At 46.7% G+C, this 11,903-nt stretch overlaps 1 protein-coding gene across 2 annotated transcripts in view; it reads left to right on the top strand.

Moving 5' to 3' along the window:
• The window catches only part of IGSF5 (immunoglobulin superfamily member 5), a 100,293-nt gene that overhangs the window by 23,077 nt on the left and 65,313 nt on the right, over window positions 1-11,903 (top strand). The gene's annotated exons all lie outside the window — the stretch shown is intronic.

Genomic DNA, 11,903 nt, shown 5'->3' with positions numbered 1-11,903 from the left:
TTGCAGAAAGGGTCATGGAAATGTGAAGGTAAACTATTTTTATAAATGACTTCTATGTCTTATCAATAAAAGTATTGTTAAATGTACAAGGAAAGGCTGCTAGGACTAGAGCTAGGCCAAGACTGGAATCTTAGAATCAGATGCCTTGGAACTTCAAGGGACAGAAGAGGATGTTCCATCTCCATCTTAGGCGCCCTATAAATACATATCAACACAGTGTTTGAGCAAATCCTGATTGTTAATATATTTATCCTCACAACACGTTGGTGAGATGTTGCTATTCCAATTTTACTGATGGAAAACTGAGGCAGAGAGGCCAAGGGCTAAATCCACAAAAGGATTTAGGAGCTGCAACACCCTGCCACCTAGAGGAATCTTCAGCCCTGAGTTAGGCACCCAGGCTCCCTATACAATGCATGGAGAGGGTCAGGCACCTAAGAAAGGGATTCACAGAAGTCACCAACCTGAGTGGGGAGCTGCCTAAGCTAGCCAGTAGGAACCCTTCAAAGGCAGTTAGGCACCTATCGTCATTTGGCATTCATAGCTGTGAAACCTGTCCTGGAGTTGGGAGAATAACCCAGGTCAGCCCCCTTTTCCTGAGAGAGAGAGAGATGCACACACAAACCTTCACAGCTGAAAACCCTCTGGCCTAGTGATTAGGGCACTCACCTGGGATGTGAGAGACACCTTCTCAGGATAGTCGTTATTCCTGTTTATTAGGTTAATGCTGCCCTCTGAGAAATAGAGCCTAAATAAGTCTTCCACACTGCTGAGCAGGCTCAAAACTCTGAGGTACTTAGAGGGCCCCTGTGTATCTCATTATCTTTTGGAATGTATTTATCCTGTCAAAACCACTGTGAGGAAGTACTGCTATACCCATTTCACAGAGGGGGAACTGGGGCACATAGAGATGGGGCTTGCCCAAGGCCACACGGAAAGTCTGTGGCAGAGCAGAGTATTAAATCTAGGTTTCCTGAACCCCAGGCTAGCAGCCTAGCCAATAGAGAATCCTTCTGCTTAAAGAGCTAGAACCAATATCATGTGCATTGTGTAACTACTCAAAACCAACCAAGCCAGACTGAGATTCAAAAGAGTAATGTTTAAAACAACAGTTTCAGGGTTCCTCATTACAAAGCAAACAACCTCCCACAATTTTTCACTGAAGAATTTAATTGGACAAGTTCAGGTTTTCATAAAATCCTGCTGTTACATTGTTTCACAAACTCAAAACCAGGCAAGTTTTGTCAAATAACAACAACCAACCCTCCCCCCGCCTCACCCTCCTTCATAGGAATATTTCAGCAGGCTCCTTTTGATGCTGACTCAGAGTGTCACCCAAGTGAATCTGTCATCTACATCCTTTGTTGCATCTGCATCCTGACCTACCCTGATCCTGTTTAATTTGTGATTTTGATCAGGGATCACAACCCAAGACTACACACATCAGCTTCCTACTCTGTTGTCCCAAAAAGCACATAGAAAGCAGATCCTTTCTAATCTTTACAAAACACCAGCGAGGAGCTGTAAGGCATGGAATGTCATAAATTAGTTATGAAGGTGTGATTTACACCTTCGGGTTGTAAAACTTCCAAGCAGCAGTGTTCTCTTCATGTTTAATTTAATTGCCATCACTGGAAAAGCCGTGTAAGTAAATGTTTGACTCTCACCTATAAGGGACCTGCAGCTTTTACATGTGGTTTGTTAATAAAGTTTCAGCAAGAGAATAAAAAAATGGAAAGAATGAACTGAGCCTTCATGCACTAGTAGGAGGCATTCATCTGGCTCATGAGTAATGCAGCTTTCTCCTGTGTTAAGAAGAGGAGAAGCAACATAATTGTACTTTGGCCCTTTCTGTGCAGCTCTGCTCTGCAAAGTCATTATGTGAAATAGCATCTTCTTCCACATCAGATCCCCTTATGTGTATTTGGATTCAGAGCCAATTACTTTTAGGGCAAGATTCTGCAACCCTAGGTCAGGAACATCCCTACACTGATGTAGGGAGAGGGGAAGGAGTTTGTGCCTCATCCAATCAGAGACTGTCGGGGCCAGTGATGCTCCTGGCACAGTTTATTGCTGCCCTAACTTGGTGTATTCTTGCTGCAGTTATCCCTATTGGTCTTTGCAAGGGCTCAGGTTAGCCAAGGGAGAGGAAAGCCTTGGCCAGGCCCTTCCTCACACCCCCAATATGCCTACACCTCATCAGTGACAGATGAATTTTTCCCAAGAACAGGTGTAACTGAGAAGGATCTCCTTCTGCAACGTTTGTCAAGAAGTTAAAGACACTTTCACCAATGTTTTAAAAATGCTCACTAGATCAGGAGTGATGCCAGTGGATTTTCAATTTTTAAAAGCAATTCTCTCACTTCCTGGGATTCTTACTTTGTACAAAAAGCAAACTGCTGAATATTGAAATAAACAAACGTACCACTGTCTGATCATATGATGACATGCTCTCCAATCAGTGCACTGTGGGTCATTCACAATTAATTCCAATAAGAGTCTTCAGTTTTCAAAAGGTACAGGTATTTATATCTTTCATAACTGGCAACCTTGCAAAAGAACTGACCATTTAGAGAGAGTATGACTTCATATCTTATCACATCAGCTTTCCTGTGGTTGTAACATCTGCTCTCCACTTGAGCCCTTCGAAGAAATTGGGCGTAAATGGGAAGCCCAAGACGAGTTCCGAGGACACAACCCTTAGGAAAAACAAGTTATGATTCATGATGTTTACACTGTCATAGCAGACTGCAGTACACTGATAGTTACAAAATCTCCCTAGAAGAGACTGGCTGATATCCAGACTAGCAACTGGGAAACTTGACAGTGCTGAGAATTTGTTTTTAATCTAATTTAACTTTTAAAATTTAAAGCTAAAGTGTACATTGCTCAGGGAAATCAGTGCGTAGGAAGTGCACTAAAATTTTCTTTCTTCAATTTACATGCCTTCTGCACCCAACAAAATTGCTTCCTCTTTGACTCTGTGATAGATATTATTCTTTATTTACAGTTGGATGACTCACTGCTGAACTAATCTTGTCCATAACCCCTGAATTATGACACTTTAAAAATTGTAATGAGATTTAGCTGGCAAAATTAATTCTATCGGAAGACTGACCAAAGGGAAGACGTGGAATGCAGTTAAAAAGTTGCCTTGGGAGTAAGGTAGCAGACAACTACTTCCAGACATGCAGATTTATTTAGGCTAGATAAAAACACTAAGATCTGGAAGGCTTTTTGTTAAAATGAGGTTTAATTCCATGACTTCCTGTGTAAAAGTAGGAATCCTTAATGATTCCAGAATAGAGCTGTACTCTGCCCCTAAATGGAGGCCCATTGCAGTTTTCATAAATTTATGACTTTGTGATAACAATCAAGAGAAAACTGGGAAAAAGACTTGAACCAAGAATTAAGATTTGGGCTAATTTTGTGTTCTGAAGTTTTTGGGTTCCCAATCTGGCACATGTAGCCCCAGATCCTCAAAGGTATTTAGGATCTAACTTCCATGGAGCCTAAACACCTTTGTAGATCTAGATCACTAGTGCCTGACTTTCACATGTGCTCAGACTTCATAGCTCTAGTTGACTTCAACAGGAACTTTGGGTCCTTTAAAAATAAGGCACCAGGGGCTAGATTCACAAGGAGGACACATGCAGTGCAATGCCTAACTTTCAGGCATGGATGCCACTTAGTGGAATTCACAACCTGGAGTTAAGTATCCAGGTTCTCCGTATAATGCATGGGTAATTATGAAGCTAAACAAGTGATTCACAGAAGCCAGCCAGCTGAGTGTGTAGCTACCTAAACCAGCCAGAAGGAAATGTTGTAGAGAAGGGTATGGCCTAAACCCCCACTACTCAAAGGGAATTAGGTGCTTAAGCCAGGTTATTTTGTATAAAATACTTAAATAGCCATTGGGCCAGAAAGAGAGAGAGAGAATGAATGATTCTGTAGCCTATTAGTTAGCACACTCTTCTGAGAAACCTGGGTTCCAGTCCCTTCTCCAAAGACTATTTAAGTATTTTATATAAAGTGGAACAGCTTCAACAGAAGTGATTGAGAGCAGCTCACTCTAACCTATCCTATAGCTCATGGATTAAGGTATTCAGGTGGGAGACCTGTATTCCAGTCATTGCTCTGAATCAGGCAGAGTAGGGGTCTGAGCCCTGGTCTCCTACATGAGTGCTCCAACCACTGGCTATTGAGCAGAGGGACAACACCATTACCTCCTCCTCAGCTGTGTTTTATGCAGGACCCGATCTGGCAGGAGTGCTGCTCAACAGTCTCTGGGCATGCCTACTGCATTGATCTCACAGGTGAGATAGGCACGGGCATGACTAGTGAATGATTTATGAATCTCGCTGGGGCTTAAGTGTGAGGTAGGTGCCATGCTGCTTAGTGATGTCAGGATTTAGGTGGCTATGTGCATGCCTGGATGCAGATAATTAGGTACCTGGGGAACTTTACCAGTGGAAACTTAGGTGCCCAAGGGCTCTAGAGGCCTATGGCGACAGCTGGACAGCTAGTTTGTGAATGCCAGTGGCGCTAAATGTTGGACTTGGACACTTTAAGTGGCAGTAGGGTGCTTAAGTCCCCCTTGGAAATCTAGCCCCATGTATGTCAATTTGGGCACTGTAGCGAGGGGGCGTAGCCTCCCTTGGAGATGGATGGAGGGACAGTCGCGAGCCCTGCTGGAAGCAGAGGGGCGGAACAGGAACCAGACGTATAAAAGGCCAGCCCTCCAGCTCAGTTAGAGAGGAGCCGCTGGAGAAGGACGTCTCTCACCTGCTGCTGGAGCTCAGACCCAACAGCAACCACTGCAGCGCCCGAGAACTGGAGGGACTGCCAGAGCTGCCAGTCACCGGAGACCCTGAGGAGTTGCTGGGGCTACCACAGCAAGAGGGACGACGACGACCCAGGGACACCCCTCGAACGGGAGTGTAGGAAGTAGCCTGGGGAGCCAAATGTAGTTTGGCTGTGTTGCTGACTGACAGCTGGCCAGCACGTTGCGGCCAGATTTCCCCACTGACCCAGTGGCAGACCACTCTGCCATGGTTAGGGCTCTGGGCTGGGATGTAGTGGAGTCAGGTGGGCCTGCATCCTCCTACCCCTGACACCCCACCCCTAGGGTGGCAGCCTCCCCACCAGAGGCCAAGAAGCCTGCATTTGTCGGCGGTCCAACAGAGCCAGGACCCCCAACTGCTTGCTGCCTCACCCTGTTTGAAGGCCTGGGCTTAGAGACTCATTATTGCTCGGACCTGAGTACAAGCCCGAGTGTCCTGACTTTGCTGCCCTGCCCTGTTTGAGGGCCTGGGCGAATAGACTGGTTGCTGCACTGTCCTGAGTCCAGGCTCGAGCTTCCTAACTTTGCTGCCCGTCCTGTAGGGCCTGGGCTAATAGATTCCTTATTTGATCTGTCCTGAATACCAGTGGCCAAGGCTGCCTAACTGCTTGGTGCCTCTCCCTGCCAGAGGCCTGTGGCTTGTGGACACTCCTGCTCTACCTTGATTGTAGACTGGAGCCCCCTAACTGTTTGGTGCCCTGTCCAGTCAGAGGACCGGGGTCCCTAGACCCAGTACTGGATTACCCTGCTGAGTGGCAGAGAACCTGGTAGTAATTCCCCCCTGAATTGTGCTCTTCCAGAGGACTTGTGAGGGGCATGGCCTCCCTCCCAGATGGATGGAGGGACCGCCGCGAACGCCTTACAGGCACCCAAAATTAAGGTATGCAAAATTTGCGAGCACTCTGAAAATACGGTTTCATGTGACTTGCCCAAAGTCACACAGGCACAGTTGGCAACAGAAATCAGCTGTCTCAATATCCTGGGCAGTTCCTTTACCACAAGACCACCATTGCTCCTGTTAACCATGGAATACAGTTATTATCTATCCACATACTGGTATTTGTGAACTTAACCCTGTCCCAGAAGTGCTTCTCCAGCCCATTTGCATATATGCAGGTTCTTGATTGGAATGTGACATGAAAAAAATGATTGTTTTCTCGACAGCAAATACTTGTTGCCTTACTCAGGAAACCAGCTATTTTAAAATCTGGGGTCCATGTAGAATATGTAGCCAAATATTTTGCCCTTTCTTGTGCAACAGAAAGTAGGACATTTTGAAATTTTCTAGCCAGTACTTATGAGACAATAGCACCCGAAGGCCTACTTGGGACTGACACTTCATTGTGCTGAGTGGTGTACAAACAGAAAAGAGACAGTCTCTACTCTGGAGTACTTACAGAGCTAAAAGATGCAAACAGACAAAAGGTAGGGGATAAGGGTATTCAAATACAAGCAAATGAATGCTGAAGAATGGGTGTAGCTTTGTTACATGTGTTACTACTTTTAGTTAGGGATAGAGGTAGGAGTAATGGAGCAGGAGAAGGAAAGAAGTGGAAGAGGAAAAGTCATGGCTCAGTGTCTGCCGAGCCCTGATCAGCTATCAGCATATCAGCAGGCAGGGCTACATAGACATCATGGTACAGAGCCTATAAAACTGGTAGGTCTGCGTCTCTTTTAGCTCATCCTCTTTAGTGTGCTCTCTACTTTCTCCTGTTTCCTATTGGAGACAAGCACATTTTCAAATGTGGAGCTATCCACTGGAGACATTTCTAATGCTCCCATCACTTAAGTGTGCAGTTGACATTTCCAAACCAAATTCCACTTAGGAAACTGATGGATTTTAATCCTGCTTCTACGGCAAATCTCAATGCAATTTCAACTACGTATTTGCAAATAACGTTTTCTTAATTTGATGGAGACGTGTAGTGTCCCTGACATTTCAGTGCATGACTTCTCAGACTGGTTCTTCTCTCCCTGAGCTAATTAAAATAATGTACAATATTAAAGAGTAGTAAGTGCCTACTTCCCCTGCTATGCTCCCTCTCTCATTAGAAGTGTTTTACAAACGAGGGAGTCTACATGCTTTTCAGTTTCTATCATGACAATTTACCCATCTCTCTTGGAGAATAAAAACCAGGAGCTTAGAAAAAAATTACACTTGTGGCAAAAAAGCTTTTATTCAACTCTTCTCAGAAAGAGAATGTGCATTAGAATGTGCATTTTAAAAGGTTTCACATTCATTAAACTGAGTCCTTTGGTGAACTAAATGGAGGCTCCCCACTCACTTGCATGTGTAGGTACCTACAGAAAAAATTACATGGCTTGTAAAAGTGATTTTGAAAGGGTTCAAAGGAACATTAGAAAAAGGAGGAAAAAATCCTACAAACACAAGAAAAGTGGAGGGTTTGAGAGGAGAATTTGGAGGAGGACAAGCCAATTACTTACAAAATGATTTTCCATCTTCATCAAGCTTACAAACTTATGTCTACACTGGCACCTTTGTGGGTAAACTGGTGCCTGCTGCCATGTGGCCAGGGCCAGGGCTCAGTGCCCGCAGCCAGAACCCAGCTCTGGGAACAGGAACTACATGGCCAGAGCCAGGGATTGGAGCCCGCTGCTGCGCAGCCTGAGCTGTGAGTCAGCGTCTGGGGCCAGTACCTGCTGCTGCACAGCCAGAGCCTGGAGCTGGGTGCTGCAGCCCAGGGCTGCATGTCTGGATCCAGAAGCCAGCACTTGCCATTGTGTGGCTGGAGCCAGTGCTCACTGCTGCGTGGCCCAGGCCAGGGGTTGGCACCTGGGGCCAGCTCCCACCATCATGTGTCCGGAGCCCAGGAACAGAGCTGTGCGTCGGCATCTGCTGCCGTGTAGCTGAGGCAGTGATCACCACCAGGGGCTAGAGCCGTGTAACTGGAGCCCAAGGATAGCGCCTGTCACTGCATGGACAGATCTGGGGGGCCAGAGGCCGACTGAAGATCCATGGCCAGAGCCGGGTTTCAGCACCTGCTGCCCTGCGGCCAGACACAGGAGTTGGTGCCCAAAGCCCCGTGGTTGGAGCCCGCTGCTGTGTGGCTGGGGCTGGGGGTCAGCGCCTTTGGCCAGCATCTGCCACTGCGCGACCAGGCCCGGGACTGGAGCCAGGAGCCAGCGCCTGCTTCCACACAGCTGGAACCGGGGCTGGAGGCTGAAGCCCTACAACTGGAGGCCAGGGCCATGTGGCTGGAGCCTAGGGTTGCTCACTTTCTACTCGCATGAAACCAAACACCCTTGCCTTGCCCCTGCCCTGCCCCTCAACCAAGGCCCCACCCATGCCCCACCCCTTCTCCGAAGGCCCCCCCCCCTCCCTCTGTTGCTCGCTCTCTCCACCCTCACTCACTTGCTCATTTTCACCAGGCTGGCTCAGGGGGTTGGGGTGCGGGAGGGCGGAAGGGCTCCAGCTGGGGGTGTGGGCTCCAGGGAGGGGCCAGAAATGAGGGGTTCAGGGTGCAGGATGGGGCTCCAGGATGGGACAGTGGGTTGGGATGTGGAAGGATGGTGACTGCCCCGCTCAGAACCTCCGAGCCATCCAACCCCCCTCTGCTCCTTGTCCCCGACTGCCCACTCCGGGGACACCACACCCCTAACTGCCCCCCCAGGACCCCACACCCTATCCAACTCCTCCTGCTCCCTGTCTCCTGACTGTCCTGACCCCTATCCACACCCCTGCCCCCTCACAGGGCCCCCGGGACTCCCATGCCTATCCAACCCTCCCTGACCCCTGACTGCCCCCCAGAACCTCTGTCCCTAACTGCCCCCCCAGGACCCCCTATCCCGTATCCAACCCCCCCACACTCCCTGTCTCCTAACCGCCCCCCCCCCCAACCTCCGCCCCATCCAACCGCCCCTGTCTCCTGACTGCCCCCCAGGACCTCCTGCCCCTTGTCCAACTCCCCCCTTACCATGCTGCTCAGAGCGTCAGGACAGGCTTATTGGAAAGCCTGGGAGGCGGGCGGGCACAAGCTGTGCTGCCCATGCAGCAGCATGACTGTGGGGGAGGTGGGACAGTGGGGGAGGGGCCAGGGGCTAGCCTCCCCATCCAGGAGCTCAGGGGCCGGGCAGGACAGTCCCACGGGCCGGATTTGGCCCGCAGGCCGTAGTTTGTCCACCACTGCTCTAGTGGATAAGAAGAGCAGGACTACACTTCAAACAGCAGCCACAGGAAAAGCAATTATGAGACTATGCTGCTATCAACATTAGTAACTCCTGTTAGCATTAATACACTTGCATACCAATAGCAGAATACAATTTTAAGATTTTTAAACAGTACAGGCCTGTAAGAGGTATGAAAAATTTGACATTCAGGGCCTGATTTAGCAAACCCTTAACACCAAGCCTATTGCAAAAAAAGTGGGACTAATTATGGTAGCAAATGCATTACTATATTTGGCATTAAGTGTTTGCAGTGTTAGGACCTTAATTATTATAATACTGATACTTGTAAATTAGGGGTTCTTTTTAGGGATAAAATTTAAACAAATGTTTCTCTTTTCTAATTTGTGACTCAGACTAGATGCCCGCACAGGAGCATTAGAAAGGCCACTTAGGCCCTTATGAGTCTACAGCAGAGGTTCTCAAACTCAGGGCTGGCCCACAACATTTTGGCACCTGAGGTGGGGAGCTCAAATGACACCCCTATGCCCTCTTGCTTGGGCCAAAACTTTGACGGTCTCAATTCTGCCTTCTTCCTGTTCTACTCCTCTCACGGTACTGCTCTGCTACCTACCCCAATAAAGGAGAACTAACAACTTTAAATGCCTTGTTCAAAAATTTTAAGTAACACTTAACTTTCAAACGCCTGAACAGCAAATATAACTTTTCTTGTCTGCATAGTAAACACTGTGCCTTGCATAATGACGGGTTTCAGAGTTGCAGACAAAGTGAGCAGTAGCTCACGAAAGCTTATGCTCAAATAAATTTGTTAGTCTCTAAGGTGTCACAAGTACTCCTTTTCTTTTTATAGTAAACACTGGCATTTTTATCTGTTTGAATAATCAAAGTGGTGCTTTCCGTGCCTTCTTGGTTGCAAAGATTTGAACTGCTTCCTGCTGAAGGTCCACAGTCTGGGCCAGCTCATGCTCTATTGAGATGGTTGCAAGGCCGACCAGCCTCTCCTGTGTCCTTGTGGAGCATAGATGTGTTTTTATTAACTTCAGCTTGGAAAAGCTGCGTTCTCCACTTGCAACTGTTACAGGAAGTGTTAGAAGTATGCGCAGATCAACAAAAGCATTTGGAAAGAGGATGGTCATCTTACTTGTGCACATATATTCCTGAACAGCCTTTGGAGTTGATCCTGCTGAAATGTATCTTGAAAGGGCTTTCAGTTCATCACCTAAATCACTTGCATCAATATCACGCATGTCATCATGTGTCTATACTGTCTCTAGTGCCCTGCATTGCTGGTGTAGGCCTTCTTCAGGTATAGAGAAGAGTTTGGGAATATCATACAACATCCCAAATATACTGCTGTGTTCCTTGAGCTGCATGAAATGTTCAGCTGACTGTATTGCACAATCTAGCACCTGGTTAAAGAATTCAACTGTGAACTGTTGTTTGGGGTCTCTATGGGATTATCCCGTGCCTCGTAATCAAAATGTCTTCTTCTTTGATGACTCTTGTATGCTTGAATTGGTGGGAAAATAGCTTCAGTGTAAAGTTCCTCTGCCAACTTCTGTGCACTTTTCAGAACGTTTTGAAATCCTTCATCTGACCGGTAAGACTGTAGGTATGACTTTGCTTTGTCCAGTTCTTCCATTGCTCCAGATATATCAAGGTCAACACCTTGGAGTCTCTTGCTTACAACATTTATTTCAAACAGTATGTCATGTCACAACACTAAGCCACACAGAAATTTGAAGTTATGTATGTTTCTGGTGATTCCATTTCCCTCTGCCACTGTTCTCCCACAAACAGCCCCTGTCATAGCATTATCCTCCATAATGGCAACTAAGGCATCATCTATCTTCCCAGTTTGGTGTTTGATAGGCTTTATTGCCTCCACTCAACTTTCCCTTCGTGTGGCACTCAGTGGTTTCAGTGTCAGAGAGGATGTTCCCAGATGTTGCTTCAAAATTTGCCATCAAAGAGTTGATGCAGAGAAAAATACATAGATGCTTTGAATTACATTAAAAAATTCAGCAGCCTCACTAGAAGCTGATGCTGGATCACTGACCACCAAGCTCAATGAATGAGAACTGCGTGGGACAAAAAAAGCTTGAGGGTTTAACTCTCGGATCCGTGTCTGCACTCCTTTGTTCTTTCCTCTCATGTTGGCTCCATTATCGTAGCCCTGACCTCTCATGTCAGCTATCGCAATTCCTGTATCTTCCAGCTTTTTAAGAAGCACATTTGTCATACCAGCTCCTGAAGTATCATCAATGTTAATAAATTCTAGAAAATGCTCTCTGACAGTCACCATTGCAGGGGCATTTTCACTAGGTTCTGTTGTTGTTACAAAACGCACCATTAAAGTCATTTGTTCCATATGGCTGATGTCAGGTGTGCAGTCCAGAATAACTGAATAATATCTTGCTGCCTTCAGATCTGCCACAATCTTCTGTTTGACTTTTGTTGCTAGTAACTGTATGATCTCATTTTGAATTGCTTTTCCAAGGTAGTGGTGTGTGTACATTTCTTGGGTGGTGACTCTTTTTAATAGCTCCTAGAGCACAGCATCAAACTCAGCCATCAGCTCCACAATTTTAAGGAAGTTTCCATAGTTTGGCACATACAGCTGATCTGAAGTGCCACGCAGTGCTAGGTTTTGGGTAGCAAGCATTCTCACAATGAGCCTTTTCAGAACATTTTGCCAGTAAAGAGACTCCGATGCAGTCTTCTCTTGATGCTGAGCATCTATGGTAGCCTTTAACCTTAGTCTCATCTCAGACTCTTTCCACCTATGGAATGCTCTCTGGTGATTTGCTGCCTTCTCATGGCATGCCAGATTTCTAGCCAGATTTTTCCAGTCCTTTATTCCTGTAGAATCCAATGTGGCTGGAACATTAGACTGGAAGAGTGTGCAACAAAA

Source organism: Lepidochelys olivacea (assembly GCF_965140295.1).
Source record: "Lepidochelys olivacea isolate rLepOli2 genome assembly, chromosome: 1".
NCBI classification, from domain to species: domain Eukaryota; kingdom Metazoa; phylum Chordata; order Testudines; family Cheloniidae; genus Lepidochelys; species Lepidochelys olivacea.
The sequence above is the reverse complement of the archived record's forward strand: the minus strand, read 5'-3'. Positions and strand labels throughout refer to the sequence as shown.